The following is a 17,291-nucleotide window of genomic DNA, read 5'->3' on the forward strand; positions in this document are numbered from 1 at the left end:
AGTTGTAACTCCCTTCTACCATTGTCTTGCAGTCTGTCCCCTGTGGAGTCTGTCTTCTGCGCTCTGTCTGCCATAATTGATTCTGCGCCATTTTGCACTCTGTCTACCATAATTAATTATGTGCCATTTCTGCCATGCCTCAGCTTTGAAAATATTCTCAATCGCTGCGTTGAATGACCTTGAGGTTGTGCTGCTACGTTGAATGCCTTTGAGGCTGTGCTACTGCGTTGAATGCTTTTGAGGCCATCCTACTGTGTTGAATGCTTTTGAGGTCGTGCTACTGTGAGAGTTTACTGCGTGGAGGAGCAGTGAAATGACTACTGCGAGAGTTTACTGCATGGAGGAGCAATGAAACGACTGCTGCGTGATGGTCCAAGTAGCTATGTGGAGGAGCAGTGAAACGCTGCTACATTGATGGTCAAGTAGCTATGCGGAGGAGCAGTGAAACGCTGTTGCGTTGATGGTTCGAGTAGCTATGCAGAGGAGCAGTGAAACACTGCTACGTTGATGGTTCGAGTAACTACCAGCAGACAAGGCAACACACGTAATCCTGGTTCGCATCCCCATAACCGATGATGCTGCTAGATGCTAATATATTCTGGTGAAAATCTCATTCAATGACCCCTGGACAGTTTTGTTCAGCCGCTAGATGCTAATATATTCTTCTCCAAGTACTCATAATTTCATAAGCTCGTATTAGAAAATTTATGAGCAATTTTATAAAATGTTCCAATGGAGTCCAACCGATGCCAGGAGAGATTTTTAGGTTTGTCTATTGGTTTGGTTTATATGACAAATTTGCCAATAATATGATAGAAATACTATGGTCTTCTTACATAGTAATGTTACATTGAGGATATGTGAAAATAATTATCATGTAATGTTATAGATATGAGCAGGCCGCTTGTATCACCATATGCTACCCCACTTGTATATGTATTGAAGGTTTTTTTTAGCATATAAAAATCGTTAAATGCCATGTGTTGAATAGAGTTTTTTAAAAATGAAGTCGTGGGTCAAAGCACTGTGGCATGAAGTGTTGAATGCATTTACAATCTTGGGTATTGACATTTGATGTCGAGTTGAGGTTGTTGTCCGGTCATATCAGAATTATATTTTTTCCAATTAAGAGTAAAAGTTTTGTAGCAGAAGTTTTTTTGTTACATAATGCATTCAATCGTATCCATTGTGGGAATAGTTATCACTAGCAAGGAGAACTATCCTGAGTGGTTCTGGATGATAAAACACACCCTCATTTTCAATGAGTTTTGGAAAGGAGTGTGCATTGGAGATGGAGACAAACAGCCAGAACAACCTACATCAGACAAAAAGCTCACCATTTGGGAAAAGAAGAACAACAAAGCCTATGCATTAATCATAGCATCTGTAAGTGAAGAGGTGAGTTGCCATATTATGCCATTTTCAACTGCTTTCGAAGCCTTACAAAAGATGAAAGAACTCTATGACTCACATTCTGCACTTGAAGTTGTTCAACTCATGATTAAACTCTTCACTCTTGAACTGCAAAATAATGATCCTCTTGCGCTTGCATCTGAATTAAAGTCTATAATGCATGATATCCAAGCCACTAAAATTGATTTGGATATTCCTCTTATTGCTTTTCTCAAGGCACTTTATCCTACTTACTCTGATTATCTTGAGTCATTGCAAGCAAATGGAAATCTTAAAGACATTACCCTTGACTCTCTTATGAAAAAATTTGCTGAAAGAGAGAAAGCTTTTGGAAAGAAGACAACCCCTGAATCTTCTGAAGAGGCTGTGTGCCTTGCTCATAAAGAAAAGCATTCTGCTCAAGATTCTTCAAGAGGAAGAGGTGGTTGAAGAGGAAGAGGAATATATTTCAGAGGCGGGGGGGGCAGACACTCTCAAGGAGAAAAGGCAGATTTGCATTGCATATGTTGCAAAAGAAATGGATCACATGATGCCTCTACATGCAAGTTACCATGGGACAAAATTGAGTAGCAAAGAAACAAACAGAAAGGTAAAACTGATGATGCAGAAAAAGGTAAAGCACTTGAATCCGCTCACTATGTTGTGGCACAATGTATATTGGAGTAAATGAAGATTTATTTAATGCTTCACTTGCTTCTTGGAAAAATGATTGGTTGCTTGATTCAGGAGCAACTTACCACATGACTCATAGAAAAGATTTTTTTGAAGAATTTACTAACAATGTTGATGGAGCAGTATACTTTGCAGACCAGTCAAAAATCAAGCCATCAGGGCTTGGCAGAATCAGGCTTAAACTGCTTGGTCTTCTAGACTTTCTTCTACATCATGTTCTATATCTCCCATAGCTCAAGAGAAACTTGTCGTCCTTGGTTCACAGCTGCCAGCAAGGTCACTCCATTCATATGTTTGATGGCAAGCTTGAGGTAAGAAAAGCATCTAACCACTCACTTGTCATGAGGGGAATAGAAGAAGAAAGGCTTCTCAAGCTGCAAGGAACCTCTGCTCGTGCACAACATTTCTCATACAATTCTCATTATGAAGAAGGTACACTTCCATCAAGTTTATTATGGCATGCTAGATTTGGACATTTAAACTATGACAACCTCCACTTGTTGAAGAAAAATGGTGTTGTTGGTTTGCCTACAATTCCTAGGAAAATTAAGCAATGTGATCCTTGCATTCTAGGAAAGCATAGCAAACAGTCTTTTCATGATTCACATTCAAGAGCACATAGAAAACTTGAACTCATTCATTCAAATTTATGTGGTCCAATGCCTATTCCTTCTGCAAATGGAAATAAATATACGATGACATTTATTGATGAATACACCAGAATGTGTTGGGCTTATTTATTGAAGAACAAATCTGATGCTTTTCAAACATTCAAGAACTTTCATAAATGGATTGAAAATGATGCACAATCTCATATTGGGTCTATCCGCACTGATAATGGAAAAGAATACACATCAAATGAATTTGAAAACTATCTTCGCCAACATGGGATCAAATATCAAACAACTGTGCCTTATAATTCCCAACAGAATGGTGTAGCTAAAAGAATGAATAGGACAATCATAAATATGGTACGATCTATGCTCTTCTTCAAAAATGTAAAGATAATGTTTTGGGCTGACGCTATTCTATGTGTTGCATATATAAATAATAGATGTGCATCTAATGCTATTAGAAACAAGACTGCATATGAAATGTGGTATGGACATGTTCCTTCAGTAAAGCATCTCAGGGTCTTTGGTTCCACCTGTTATGCCTTGATACCAAAGGTACACAAAAACAAACTTGGTGCTAGAAGTTGTAAATGTATCTTCCTGGGGTATTCAAACACCTCCAAAGCATACCCTCTCTATGATGAAGTCAATAAAAAGTTTGTTGTATCTAGAGATGTAATTTTTCTTGAATCATCCAAAACTGACAATGTTGTTGAGCAGCAACTTGATCTCTAGGATAGATTCGCAAATGCAAAATCATTTCAAGAATTTGATAATCAGATTCCACATCTTGAAGGGGGGATTCCCATACTAGATCAACATGTGGAATCTTCTTCTAAAGAACACTCTCCCCTGCATGAAACTCCAACAACGGATTATGCTTTAAGTGATGTGATTGACAGAATGGGGAGACTCAACCTTGATTCAGTCCCAACTCAATCAGCGGAGCAACCTAGACCATCTAAGAAAGGTCCTCCAAAGTGGCTGAGAAAGACACTTGAAAGTGTTCATCCTGATGAGGTTGGAAAGACAGGAACTAGAAATTCAAACTAGCAAAATGGAGGTGATGTAGATGACTCTAATTCACCTATTGATATGGAATTTTCTTATGATTTTGAATTGAACTTGTCTACAGATTTTGAACCAACTTCCTTCAAAGAAGTTGCTTCTCATGATGAATGGAAAGAAGTGATGCAAAATGAGTATGATGTCCTCATAAAGAATGGCACTTGGAAGTTGGTTGATCCTCCATTAGGAACCAAACCAATTGGCTACAAGTGGGTCTACAAGAACAAGTATAAATCTGATGGCTTACTTGACAAGCACAAAGCTAGGCTTGTGGCAAAAGGTTTTGCATAGAAGGAAGGAGTCGATTATGAGGAGACTTTTGTCCCCACAACAAAATGGGCTACCATCCGGACCAACAGCTCAGAACGGTTGGAAAGTCCATCAAATGGATGTAAAAACTGCTTTCTTGAATGGAGATCTAAAAGAGAATGTTTTTGTGTCCCAGCCTGAAGGATTTTCTATGAAAGGACATGAACATAAAGTATGCAAACTTGTGAAGTCCTTGTATGGCCTCAAACAAGCACCGTGAGCCTAGTATGAAAAACTAATTGAGCATCTTCTGAAACTCAATTTCAAACATTATGATCTTGATGATGCAACTTTATTTGTCAAGAAAGTTGGCAAAATATTTGTATATCTTGTGGTATATGTACATGATCTTTTGATGACAGGGAACAATGAAAGCTACATTACATCCATAAAGAAGGAATTGGGGAAAAGTTTTGAAATTACTAATTTGGACTATGTTCATTACTATCTTGGGATTGAAGTAACCCAACATCCAAAGTCCATATTTCTTTCTCAAAAGAAATACATTGGAGATCTATTGAACAGGTTTGGCATGACAGAATGCAATCCTCTTACTACTCTAATGGAACAAAACTTGAAGCTCACATCTATTGAAGGAAAAGAATTTGAGGATGCAACAAAGTATAGACAGCTTGTAGGAAGTCTCAACTACCTAACTACTACTAGACCAGACATTTCGTTTGTTGTTGGAATCCTCTCCAGGTTTATGCAAAAGCCTTGTGAGGGACATTGGTCTGTTGCAAAAAGAGTTCTAAGGTACTTGAAGGGAACTCAAGACTTTGGAATCAAGTATACACAGGTGGACGACTTTAGTTTGATTGGATACTCTAATTTAGACTTCGATGGAGACAAAGAAACTGGGGTATCTACTTTAGGATATGCTATGAGTCTTGGATCAGGAACTGTCTCTTGGAGATCACGCAAACAATCAGTTCCAGCAAATTCCACAACGGAAGTAGAATACGTGGGAGCAGCTGAAGCAACAAAAGAAATTGTGTGGCTCAGGAAAATTCTTGAAGATTTGCAGGTAAAACAAGTAAAATCAACTCCACTCATGATTGACAATACCTTTGCAATAAAGTTGGCCAAGAACCCAAAGTTCCATGATTGAACGGAGCACATCAATACCAAATATCATCTGATTCGACATCATGTTGAGGCCAAAACAATCCATCTCCGTCATTGTTTCAATAATGAGCAAATTGCTGACATCTTCACCAAAGCACTTAGAAGAGAAAAGCTTGAGCGATTCAGAATGATGCTTGGACTCACCAACATCCCTTCAGATTAAGGGGGGGAATGTTGACACCTAATCATCAGGATTGGGTGAATAAATAAAATCAATGTAAATAAATAATAAGAGATATGAACAATCATCGGGAGATGAAGTGAATAGTCTTCCTCATGTATATAATAAAGACCAACCTGAAGGAATAATATGAATTAATTTGTGTTGAGGAGTTACTGCCTCGTCTGACAATTTCGAAGCTAGTCATAAAAGCATAGATTTTGTAGGTATTTTGTAGTGATGACGTGTTGCCAAAGTCCATAATGTCAGACAACCCTTCAGAAAGTCTTAAGCAGTAGAGTCGAGTTGAAAGAGGTAAGGTATTTAATATTCAAGCCACCGAGTTTGACAAGGGGTGAAATTGAATCCAGTTTGGCCAGGTGAAATTTTGCAGCAGATTTCAGACCTCCCCAAAGAAACTTGGTTAGAATGGAGTTGATTTTCCTAATAACTCCTTTTGGAAATTTTTATATGTGTATCTAGTAAATTGGTATGTTGATGTGGACATATTTTATGAGGATCAAGCGTCCACACAATGTTATCCACTTCTATGACCAGTGGGTAAGTTTTTTTACAATTTTGATGAGGAGCCAGTCCCAACCTTTGACCACTCAAATTAGATTTACTGGTTTTCACACCTCCTCCCCCAACCTATCTTTACAGTTTCAAGGAAAGATCTTTACAATTTCAAGAAAATATCTTTGATAATTTGATAAATTTTTAAAATGTTTTTAACAGGAAAATCTCTCACCCGTAAAATTCCATCCATACATATGGGTGAGAAACAATAGAGATCCGTTGTGTATGCCCGTGCCAAAGCTAGATTCGATGTCTAGGCCTTTAAGAGTTCTTAAACTCGAACCTTTAACAAATGTGGAGGGGAAATTTTAAAATAAATTTAAAGAGTTGCCTTTTTCAATGTGATAAATTTCCATCTTCCTTTTGATGTGTCAAAGCTAAAGGGGTTCAAGAAGCCAAGACATTTATGTTAAAATTTGAAATATTTACAAAATCTAAGTCAAGTAAGTTCATTTATAATATCTCATTCGTCCCAATTATTTATTTTCTTAGTTTTTCTGGAATATCTAAAACACCTATTTTGTGTAGTTGCATAGTTTATTATTTTTAATTTGCAGATACCCTCCAATATTAGACACATTGAATTTGAAATAAATTTCCTTGCCTTCACAACCTCTTAAAAATGTATTCAAAAACTAATTAATTTTCAAGTACTAAGATTGACGACTGCATAGTTCAAAAGATTACCTCAAGAGCTAGGATATTTGGGAATGGTTTGGAGGAACTATCACTTTAGAGTTTCCAGTATCTAGGGGGGTTATATGAATGAATTTCAAGGTTTGGATTTTTATAAGTGTTGAGAATGCGTTACTATTTTGGTTTGAAACCACTCCCGAAATATTTTAGGTCAATGAGTTCACTAGAGGAACTCAATTTGCATGGATGTAAAAGTCTAGAGGCACTTCCTAGAAGTCTTGAAAATATTACATCATTGCAAAAACTCAATTTGTATTAAAGTACTTCCTAGCCATCTTGGAATGTTGGAAATAATACTGAGAGGGGGGGGGGGTGAATCAGTATTATCACATTAATAAAACTTTTTCATTTCCATAATCAGATTCATATATGCTACTTCCACAACTTCTTATGATTAAGTTAATTGATATTCAATGAGTGCATTAGAACATTATCAACCATATTATCAAATAACAGATGCCGTAATAGAGAATAGATCATCACACATAAGGCACACACATGAACACCATGATATAAGGTGGAAACCCAATGCGGGAGAAAAACCACCTGCTGCAAGTCACCTCAATCTTCTTCTTAATAAGAAAATCCTTTTACAATATTTGTTCTGGTGCAGTCTTATACCAGTACGGGAGCTACAACCCCCTTTGCTCTTGTACTATCCGATCCATTTACTAGTACGCAGGCTGCTACCTGCTACAATGCTCCAAAGATCTCCCTTAGCTTTCGTACTAGCTTAGATACTAGTACATAGGCACTGGCCTACAATCTTCTCTCCTCCAGGTACCACGTTTCATCAATTTTCAGACTGGATACACTGAAGCACAACACATAATCTGAAAGGCCACTTTTCATCCAATTTTCATACTGGACCCAACAACAACATTGAAGCTCATAATCAAACAACCTTCTGAATCACCCAATCACCAAATCCATACATATACAATGATATTATGAGAGTTATCAACCAGATCTAGTACATAAAGATAAGTCATTAATCATGATGTTATCTAAACTCAATACTAGTAACCAAACATCAGTTATGCACCCAAAACCCTGCAGAATAGTCAAAGGCAGTTAAAACAAATTTTAAGCAGGGATCACAACTTCACTGGTATAGATCTACGGATATCTTTACTACCTCCGCACCTGCGCCTTCTGTGGCGCCGCGACCACCACACCTGTGCCTTCTGTGGCGCCTCTGTGGCGTCTCCGCACTGCGCCTTCTGTGGAGCCTCCGCACTGCGCCTTCTGTGGCACCTCTGTGGCGTCTCCGCACTGCGCCTTCTGTGGCGCCTCTGTGGCGTCTCCGCACTGCGCCTTCTGTGGTGCCTCCGCACTGCGCCTTCTGTGGTGCCTCCGCACTGCGCCTTCTGTGGCGCCTCCGCACTTCCACAGCTGCAGCGCTCGAGAGATCACCCTTCACAGATTCTCTTTCAACTTCCCTTTCATAGATCAAAATTTTAAAACAATAAACAAATATTTCAGATCTTAAGATATTCGATTTGCAAGAATGAATTAGCCAAGTGATCTCCTTTGCTTTATATAGGCTTAGGCCTTTCACAATACCACGGGCCAAAACCATAGGATCAAAAAACTGTTGGACTAATACCATGAACCAACCATGAAAGTACGTGAGATCAACACTTTTGACGAAGTACCATGGTCCAAAACCATAGGTTCAAATACCAGGGACTAACTACCATGGACCAAAGGTAAGTTCTCCAACATATACGCGCTTTTCCTCATAGGTTCAAATACCAAGCACTAACTACCATGGACCAAAGGTAAGTTCTCCAACATATACGCGCTTTTCCTCATAGGTTCAAATACCAAGGACTAACTACCATGGACCATAGGTAAGTTTTCCAACATATATGCGCTTTTCCTTGCATGAAAGTGCGTGAACTTTTTCTCTACATGAAATAAACTTTTCTCTGCATAAAAGTGCGTGAACTTTTCTCTACATGAAATAAACTTTTCTCTGCATAAAAGTGCGTGAACTTTTCTCTACATGAAATAAACTTTTCTCTGCATAAAAGTTCGTGAACTTTTCTCTACATGAAATAAAATTTTCTCTGCATGTAAGTGCGTGAACGTTTCTCTACACTATAATTTATTATCTGAGATGAGTGGGTTTCCATCAAGTACAACATATGTATCATAATGCCAACAATCTCCCCCTTTGGACTTGATGGCAACAACAACCAATCACTCTCCCCCTTTGACATCAAGGGCAAAGGGTTATGCTCCCCCTAAGAACATGCTCCCCCTGACTATAAACTAGATCTGCAAAGAAGAACCATAATCCATGACCATGAAAGAGATAGAGACGTATTGCAGCAATATTCAGACCAGCATCCATGATCTCATTCTGTACTTCCTCCATAATGCCAACAATGCATTATAAGCTCCCCCTGAGTACCTGTTGAAATCTCTGAATGAGCTCCCCCTTTGTATATGTCATGGTACACCAATCTGATCATGCTCTTTCTGAGAACAAGCTGAAATGTCTGCTCTGCTATATAGTGGTGTTCATGCTTAGGCTCCCCCTGACTGTAAGCAAGGTCTGCAAAAGGATGTTCTACATCACAAATGACCTTCCTAAAAGATTCAATACATACATCCATCACCCAACCAAGTGGGGATATATCAGAAAAATGAAAACCAAATACATTACATCTTCATCCCAGGCATAGTGGGGAAACCAACATAGGTCGTTACATGACCTGAAGACATGACACTATTACATCATGAGTCTTGATATGATATCACCTAAATAAGATGAACATCAGCAACAACACTTTATGATCTGCTCCATAGTATCTGTCAACAACAACTAGACCAGCAACTTGTATTAGTGCATGAATCATCAAGGTATGTCTACATCAACAGAATTTCACATTCTATGTGAGAAACATCATAGCCATCCAGATCTACATGAATCAAGTATCATCAATTGGGAATATCTGCATTAATCAACATATGTATGAAACAATCCTATCATCATATAGATAAGAGCTCATTATCATCATGTCTCCAACAATGCAACTTTGAATAATCATCCCTGTATCCAGCCAACAATCCTCATCCATTTGTGCCAAGAATGAAAGGAATCATAACTTTAATATATGATCTTTATGCATATGACGACAGCAGCATATGAGTGACTCAACATCAAGAAGATTTGAATTCAAGCTAAGTGCTTCCCATGCAAGCATCATTAGAGAATCAACCATAAATATAATCCAAGAACCATGTGAAAAACTCATAACCATAGCAAGATGAATCATTTATCCATATAAGTATCATCACCAAGGACTATTAACCATAATGCCAATAGTGCATTAAGTCCATATGCTCCCTCTAAACCTGTGCCATCTGTCTGATCATGCATATCAATAAGAAGTATCAAGACATTATCAATATCAAGTTAGAACCAAAACACTTCTAACCATCATATCCACACATCATTATTATTAACTAGAGCAAAACTTATCCTTCTCTTGAATCTGTCCCTACTGCCTTTCTTCAAACAATCATATACGCGACTGTGCAGTAACTAACTCGCGTATATATGCAACTTTCCTTTATGGAGTTTGCATATGAGATTCAGGACACTGAAGTTTTGTACTTTCAGCTCCCTCTGATTCTAGTATGTCTGTACGTTGTGCAGTGCCGACTTTTTCTGACTGTACTTCCTTTTTCCTCCATATCTTCAAGCGTGATGATGACATTTTCTCCTTTTGATATGGTGCCCACACTTTGTTCCTGCATTCCTTAGCTATATGTCCAAGCTTGTTACATGCATAACATCTTACATGTTTCATATTCCTCCTGTAACAATCAGCAGCTTTGTGACCAAACATATTGCAAGAAAAGCAATATCCATAAAAGTACCTTGAATGTGATGATCTTTCTGCATAATGGTCTTGAACCCTTCTTCTTCTACATCTAGCTGCAACATGTCCAAGATTATGACATACATAACATTCAACATTATTCATAGGAGCAGTAAAGGATTTTCTTTGAGGAATCTCTTTTCTTGGTTGATGATGAGATTGATCTTTCATTTCTTCGTTGATCACTTTAGATTTCTCTTTAGAGTTCCTTGCCTCACCTTGTGAACTAGATTCACCTTCAACAGATTCATGGAAACCAAGACCAGTCTTTATAGCAGGAGACCTTTGACTACTAGGAATATCATCCAAGACTTTAGAACTATCTTGAAATCGTAAAAGCTTATCCTTTTCTTCTAGTTTACCTTTCAAGATATTTACCTCAACCTGAAGCTGTTCTTCCTTTTCAAGAGATTGCTTTTTCAAATCTTCTTCAGCTTTCCTTCCTTCTTCCATTTGTTCCCTTAGTTTGAGAATCTCCTTTTCTTGTTCTTCATTCAGATCCTGCTGCATTTGACGAACTCGGAAGGCACATTCTAGTTGAGATTTTAAGCTGGTGACTTCTTTTTCTTGTTTTGCAATAGCTTGGAGTAGATCTATATTCTGCTTCTTTGATTCTTCAAGATCTCCTTTTAGTGAGAGGATTGTAGCTCCAAGATTTTCATAGTAGCTGGATCTATCTTTGAGTTTCTTGATGGTTGTGCTTCTTTCGTTGACTTCTTTTCTTAATGATGTCACTTCATGCTGCAATTTTTGACATTGGTCTTCCTTGTCCTTGAGTAGCTTTCTTACCTTGTTTCCTTCTTCTAGTTGGGCCTTTAGTTTGGTAGCTTCTTCTTTGAAATCACATTCCCTTTTGTTCAATAGATCTTGTTGATCTCTAATTTTGTCTGTCAGCCTTTTAAATTCTGCCTCTATTTGATATCTTTCTTGTTCACCCATAAGAGCAAATTCAGTAGTTTCGCTATCACTTTCATCTCTTCCAAAAGGAAAGATAGCTGGAACATCAGAGGATAATATATTCATCCCTGATAATGATTCTGAATCTGATTCTGAATCTGAAGAGCTTCTTATACCTAATCCCCAATCGATTCTCCCACTGTCATAGTTCTTCTGAGATGACTTCTTTTTCTTAGGTTCTTTCTTCTTAAGCTTCTTTCCCATTGTTCCACGGATCTCCTTCAAGCGATCAAGCTTCTATCAAAGGACCTGCTCTGATACCAATTGTTGGAAATAATACTGAGAGGGGGGGAGGGGGGGGGTGAATCAGTATTATCACATTAATAAAACATTTTCATTTCCATAATCAGATTCATATATGCTACTTCCACAACTTCTTATGATTAAGTTAATTGATCTTCAATGAGTGCATTAGAACATTATCAACCATATTATCAGATAATAGATGCCGTAATAGAGAATAGATCATCACACATAAGGCACACACATGAACACCATGATATAAGGTGGAAACCCAATGCGGGAGAAAAACCACCTACTGCAAGTCATCTCAATCTTCTTCTTAATAAGAAAATCCTTTTACAATATTTGTACTGGTGCAGTCTTATACCAGTACGGGAGCTACAACCCCCTTTGCTCTTGTAGTAGCTGATCCATTTACTAGTACGCAGGCTGCTACCTGCTACAATGCTCCAAAGATCTCCCTTAGCTTTTGTACTAGCTTAGATACTAGTACATAAGCACTGGCCTACAATCTTCTCTCCTCCAGGTACCACGTTTCATCAATTTTCAGACTGGATACACTGAAGCACAACACATAATCTGAAAGGCCACTTTTCATCCAATTTTCATACTGGACCCAACAACAACATTGAAGCTCATAATCAAACAACCTTCTGAATCACCCAATCACCAGATCCATACATATACAATGATATTATGAGAGTTATCAACCAGATCTAGTACATAAAGATAAGTCATTAATCATGTTGTTATCTGAACTCAATACCAGTAACCAAACATCAGTTATGCACCCAAAACCCTACAGAATAGTCAAAGGCAGTTTAAAAAAAATTTAAGCAGGGATCGTAACTTCACTGGTATAGATCTGCGGATATCTGTACTACCTCCGCACCTGCGCCTTCTGTGGCGCCGTGACCACCGCACCTGCGCCTTCTGTGGCACCTCCGCACTGCGCCTTCTGTGGCACCTCTGTGGCATCTCCGCACTGCGCCTTCTGTGGCGCCTCCGCACTGCGCCTTCTGTGGTGCCTCTGCACTGCGCCTTCTGTGGCGCCTCCACACTACGCCTTCTGTGGCGCCTCTGTGGCGTCTCCGCACTGCACCTTCTGTGGCGCCTCCGCACTGCGCCTTCTGTGGCGCCTCCGCACTGCGCCTTCTGTGGCACCTCTGTGGCGTCTCCGCACTGCACCTTCTGTGGCGCCTCCACACTGCACCTTCTGTGGCGCCTCTGTGGCGTCTCCGCACTGCGCCTTCTGTGGCGCCTCCGCACTGCGCCTTCTGTGGTGCCTCTGCACTACGTCTTCTGTGGCACCTCCGCACTTCCGCAGCTGCAGCGCTCGAGAGATCACCCTTCACAGATTCGCTTTCAACTTCCCTTTCATATATCAAACTTTTAAAACAATAAACCAATATTTCAGATCTTAAGATATTCGATTTGCAAGAATGAATTAGCCAAGTGATCTCCTTTGCTTTATATAGGCTTAGGCCTTTCACAATACCACGGGCCAAAACCATAGGATCAAAAAACTGTTGGACTAATATCATGAACCAACCATGAAAGTACGTGAGATCAACACTTTTGACGAAGTACCATGGTCCAAAACCATAGGTTCAAATACCAGGGACTAACTACCATGGACCAAAGGTAAGTTCTCCAACATATACGTGCTTTTCCTCATAGGTTCAAATACCAAGGACTAACTACCATGGACCAAAGGTAAGTTCTCCAACATATACGCGCTTTTCCTCATAGGTTCAAATACCAAGGACTAACTACCATGGACCAAAGGTAAGTTCTCCAACATATACGTGCTTTTCCTCATAGGTTCAAATACCAAGGACTAACTACCATGGACCAAAGGTAAGTTCTCCAACATATACGCGCTTTTCCTTGCATGAAAGTGCGTGAACTTTTTCTCTACATGAAATAAACTTTTCTCTGCATAAAAGTGCGTGAACTTTTCTCTACATGAAATAAACTTTTCTCTGCATAAAAGTGCGTGAACTTTTCTCTACATGAAATAAAATTTTCTCTGCATATAAGTGCGTGAACTTTTCTCTACACTATAATTTGTTATCTGAGATGAGTGGGTTTCCATCAAGTACAACATATGTATCATAATGCCAACATGGAAATCTCACATCATTGCAAGAGATCGATTTGTACAACTGCAGAAGTCTAGAAATTATTCCTAGTTGTCTTGAGGAACTTTCATTGTTGATATTATTGAATTTATACCACTATTGAAGAATGAAATATCTCCCTTGTGGCTTAGGAAAGTTAACATTGCTTGTTAACCCTGAACTATATTGGTGTGCTCATCAAGTAGTATTTCTAAAAGCATTGGGCAGTTGAAGTTGTTAGATTCAGTCAAATTGAATTCGATCGCTTTAAAAAGTACTTCCCGATGGGTTTTGCAACTTCTCCATTTAACACAACAAGACATGACTAATTGACTTCATCTAGAGAAGCATCCAGATCAATCTGGAGAGTAACAAGTTTAAGAAAGCTAAGGCTAGTCTATTGTCTCACTCTAAAGAAGCTTCCAGAAAGTTTCATCCAAGTCAAGTACTTGGATCACTTGGATTTATCAAGATGCACGAATCTTGAAGAATTATGTATAAACATCAAATGTATCTCACTATTTTGATTTGTATCTCTGGAAGGTTGAGGATTTATGTTGCCTCACTTCATTAGAAGTTATGGATGTAAGAAATAGGAAATGGATAGAAGGCATGTTAAATATGAAAACGCTACGTATTATGAGCATCATAAGAAGAAGCACGTTGTTGGAGAAAATATGGAGAGAAATTGATGCAGTATCATTTAGTTTCCAAACCATTAAGCCTTTGTAGGACAAAGATTCTAGAAGGGCTCTTGACATCTGTTGACGAACTTAATCATTTGATGTAATTAAATCTATGTTTTGAATCATATTTGAATATTGATAAATTAATGAAAATAGAAATAAGAGATTTGATCTCTTCATTAGGTGATAATTAAAGTTGTGTTAGCTGTTGATATATTTATGAGCTATAGAGAATAAGCTAGTTAGGGAATAAGAGATTGTGGGAGAGAGATATTGGCATAGGATCAAAACTAATTAGTTATCATTTCAAGTTTTAATGAAGCATTGTAAGCCTACGAGCATTAGTAACAGGGGCAAGTGTATGAGAAGATGGCCAAGGGATGCGTTCTTGCATTGAATATGAAGCCAAGTACTTTGTATGTTAGAATTTATCATACATATTATGTTTGGGCCTATCTTTGGTCAGTATGGTCTTGATTGTCTTTACATAAGTGGCCTTTGTAAAGATGTATTCACTGTATTAAAAACATGATTATATCTCGTGTGGGAAATTGATGCCAAGTTCATGAAGTCTAATTTTGTAGATGAAATTGTGTGCTGTTGATCTATGTTGAGGGAAAATGAAGATTCTATGAACAAATTATATGGATATTTGTGTTGATCAAATCAACGTTGAATGGGGTTTTGGTTGTATATTGATGAGCTAAAATCAACCACGACATGACAGAGTTCAAGAGACTGAGAAATGCATCAAACTGTGCTAAAGGGAAGTCTATATTGAAGAGAATTGAAGAATGCTTGTTGAGGATATGATTGAGAACATTGAGGGTGTAAATTGCCCATTGGAATTCTAGAACTGAGACTTGTGTGGGTAAGAATATGCAAATCTCATGGTAGAGATTTTGGAAATAACATTGTGTGGAGAAACAAGGGAATCAAATTGTAGAGATTTGTGGCCATGTTCTAGAAACGAGAAAATGTATCCATGGTAATTTACATGAGGAAAGAATTCTGATGTTTAATTTGAGACTGTAGATGTATTCCTGTGGAATTTGGGTTTTGAAGTGAGCTAGTATGTTGTCAATGTGGAATTTTGTGGATGAATCAAGTTAAAAAAATCCCAAAATCAAGTTTTAAGAACAATCCAACCATTAGCTACATAAGTTCCAATTCTCTTGTTGTTTTCTTATGACCACAATTCACTTATTATTACGGGTCTATATTTCCTGTTATTAGAACAAGCCATGTTTAAATTGGTTGGTTTAGATATTCTGCGTGAAGGATTGATGGGGGCATCTGGTGTAAGGGAAGATCAATATGGATTGAATTATGCATTTTTCAGTTGAGATTTAGGAAATCAAGATCATAATTTAGGCATGCATATTTATTGAAACAAGAGTTAATGTTGGTGGTGATTATGGTCCACTAGAGCTAGGAGTCGACAACTGGGAGTTGGCCTAACATGGTATCAAAGAAAGTTAGAGCCTGATTCTTTCGAATATTAAGGAAATTTGATGATAATGGAAACACTGGAAGTAGACCAACATAGGAGACATCAATAGAGGTACTGAGGTATTGTTTCGAACTTCAATTTTTTTTTGGTGTGAGGAAGATTTGTTTGTAGTTGTTGCAGTAGTTGGAAGAAACTGTTCAAGAAAAAGAAATGATGGAGAAAGCGTATGATAGATAGTGACATTTGTTAGCACAAGGAATCAAGGTTTGATAAATAAATCATTTGAATTTCCGAAGGATTGATGGAAAGGTACATGCACAGAGGTAACAAAACTATTTTTGTTTAAATTTGAGTATGTGTAGATTTCAATTTCAAAACAAAATATATAAAGTATGGAATGAGAAGGAATATTTGGAGGCACGTGGTTAGGTTGAATAGTTTGGATTATCTTCCTTCATATCCCTCTCCCTCTTTTATACTCCATCAAAGTGGTTAAATAATTGAACCAATTGAGTAACTAATTACAACATATTCTCTAATCTAGTTTTGATTAGAGGTTGAGGGCGGGGTTCTAAAGGTGAGATTAAATAAATAAAGTTCATGAATTTATACATTTAATTTTTCTAGTAGGTGGGACCCCCCCTTTGTTCCATAAGTAAATTTTTATGACTTTTAACTATAATAATTTCTTTGACATAACTTTTATCCATTTATCATGCAGTTATCATGTGTATCTTTCAAATAAACAAATTAACCAATGATATCCAAAAAATATGCATGATGTACTAAAAATCATCGACAACAAAAATAAACAAATTCTCCTTGTGCCTCCTAGAAAACCCATTGTTACTCCATAATGATCATGATCATGATCCTATATATATATATATATATATATATAATGCATGTGCATAATCATGATATATGTGCTACTAAAATCTTCAAAATAAGCCATTATATAAATAAGTGTTGTAAGCATATCCACATAAATATACCAAAAATGCCACATGAAAATGGTAATAGAAAACAAGAAGAGTCAATATGTGCATCAAAATCATACTAAAACATCCATGATCTATCATTTCAACCTATGGGATGGGGCAATTTCAACATGCTGCTTTTCTTGGCGAGGATGATATGTCACTTAGTGGGAGAAATCATGAGAGGAATCAAATAGAGTAACTTGTAATTTTGTCTTTTTATTGCTTGTAGTGGGTTGAGGGGTGGTTGCATGCTTGGAGGATTGCACAACTAGATGGGGAAGTACAATAGGATGATTGGAAACTTGGAA

Source organism: Pinus tabuliformis, chromosome 1_2 (genome assembly GCF_031772625.1).
Source record: "Pinus tabuliformis cultivar Carrire ecotype Pingquan chromosome 1_2, CPIR1, whole genome shotgun sequence".
Lineage (NCBI taxonomy): Eukaryota > Viridiplantae > Streptophyta > Pinopsida > Pinales > Pinaceae > Pinus > Pinus tabuliformis.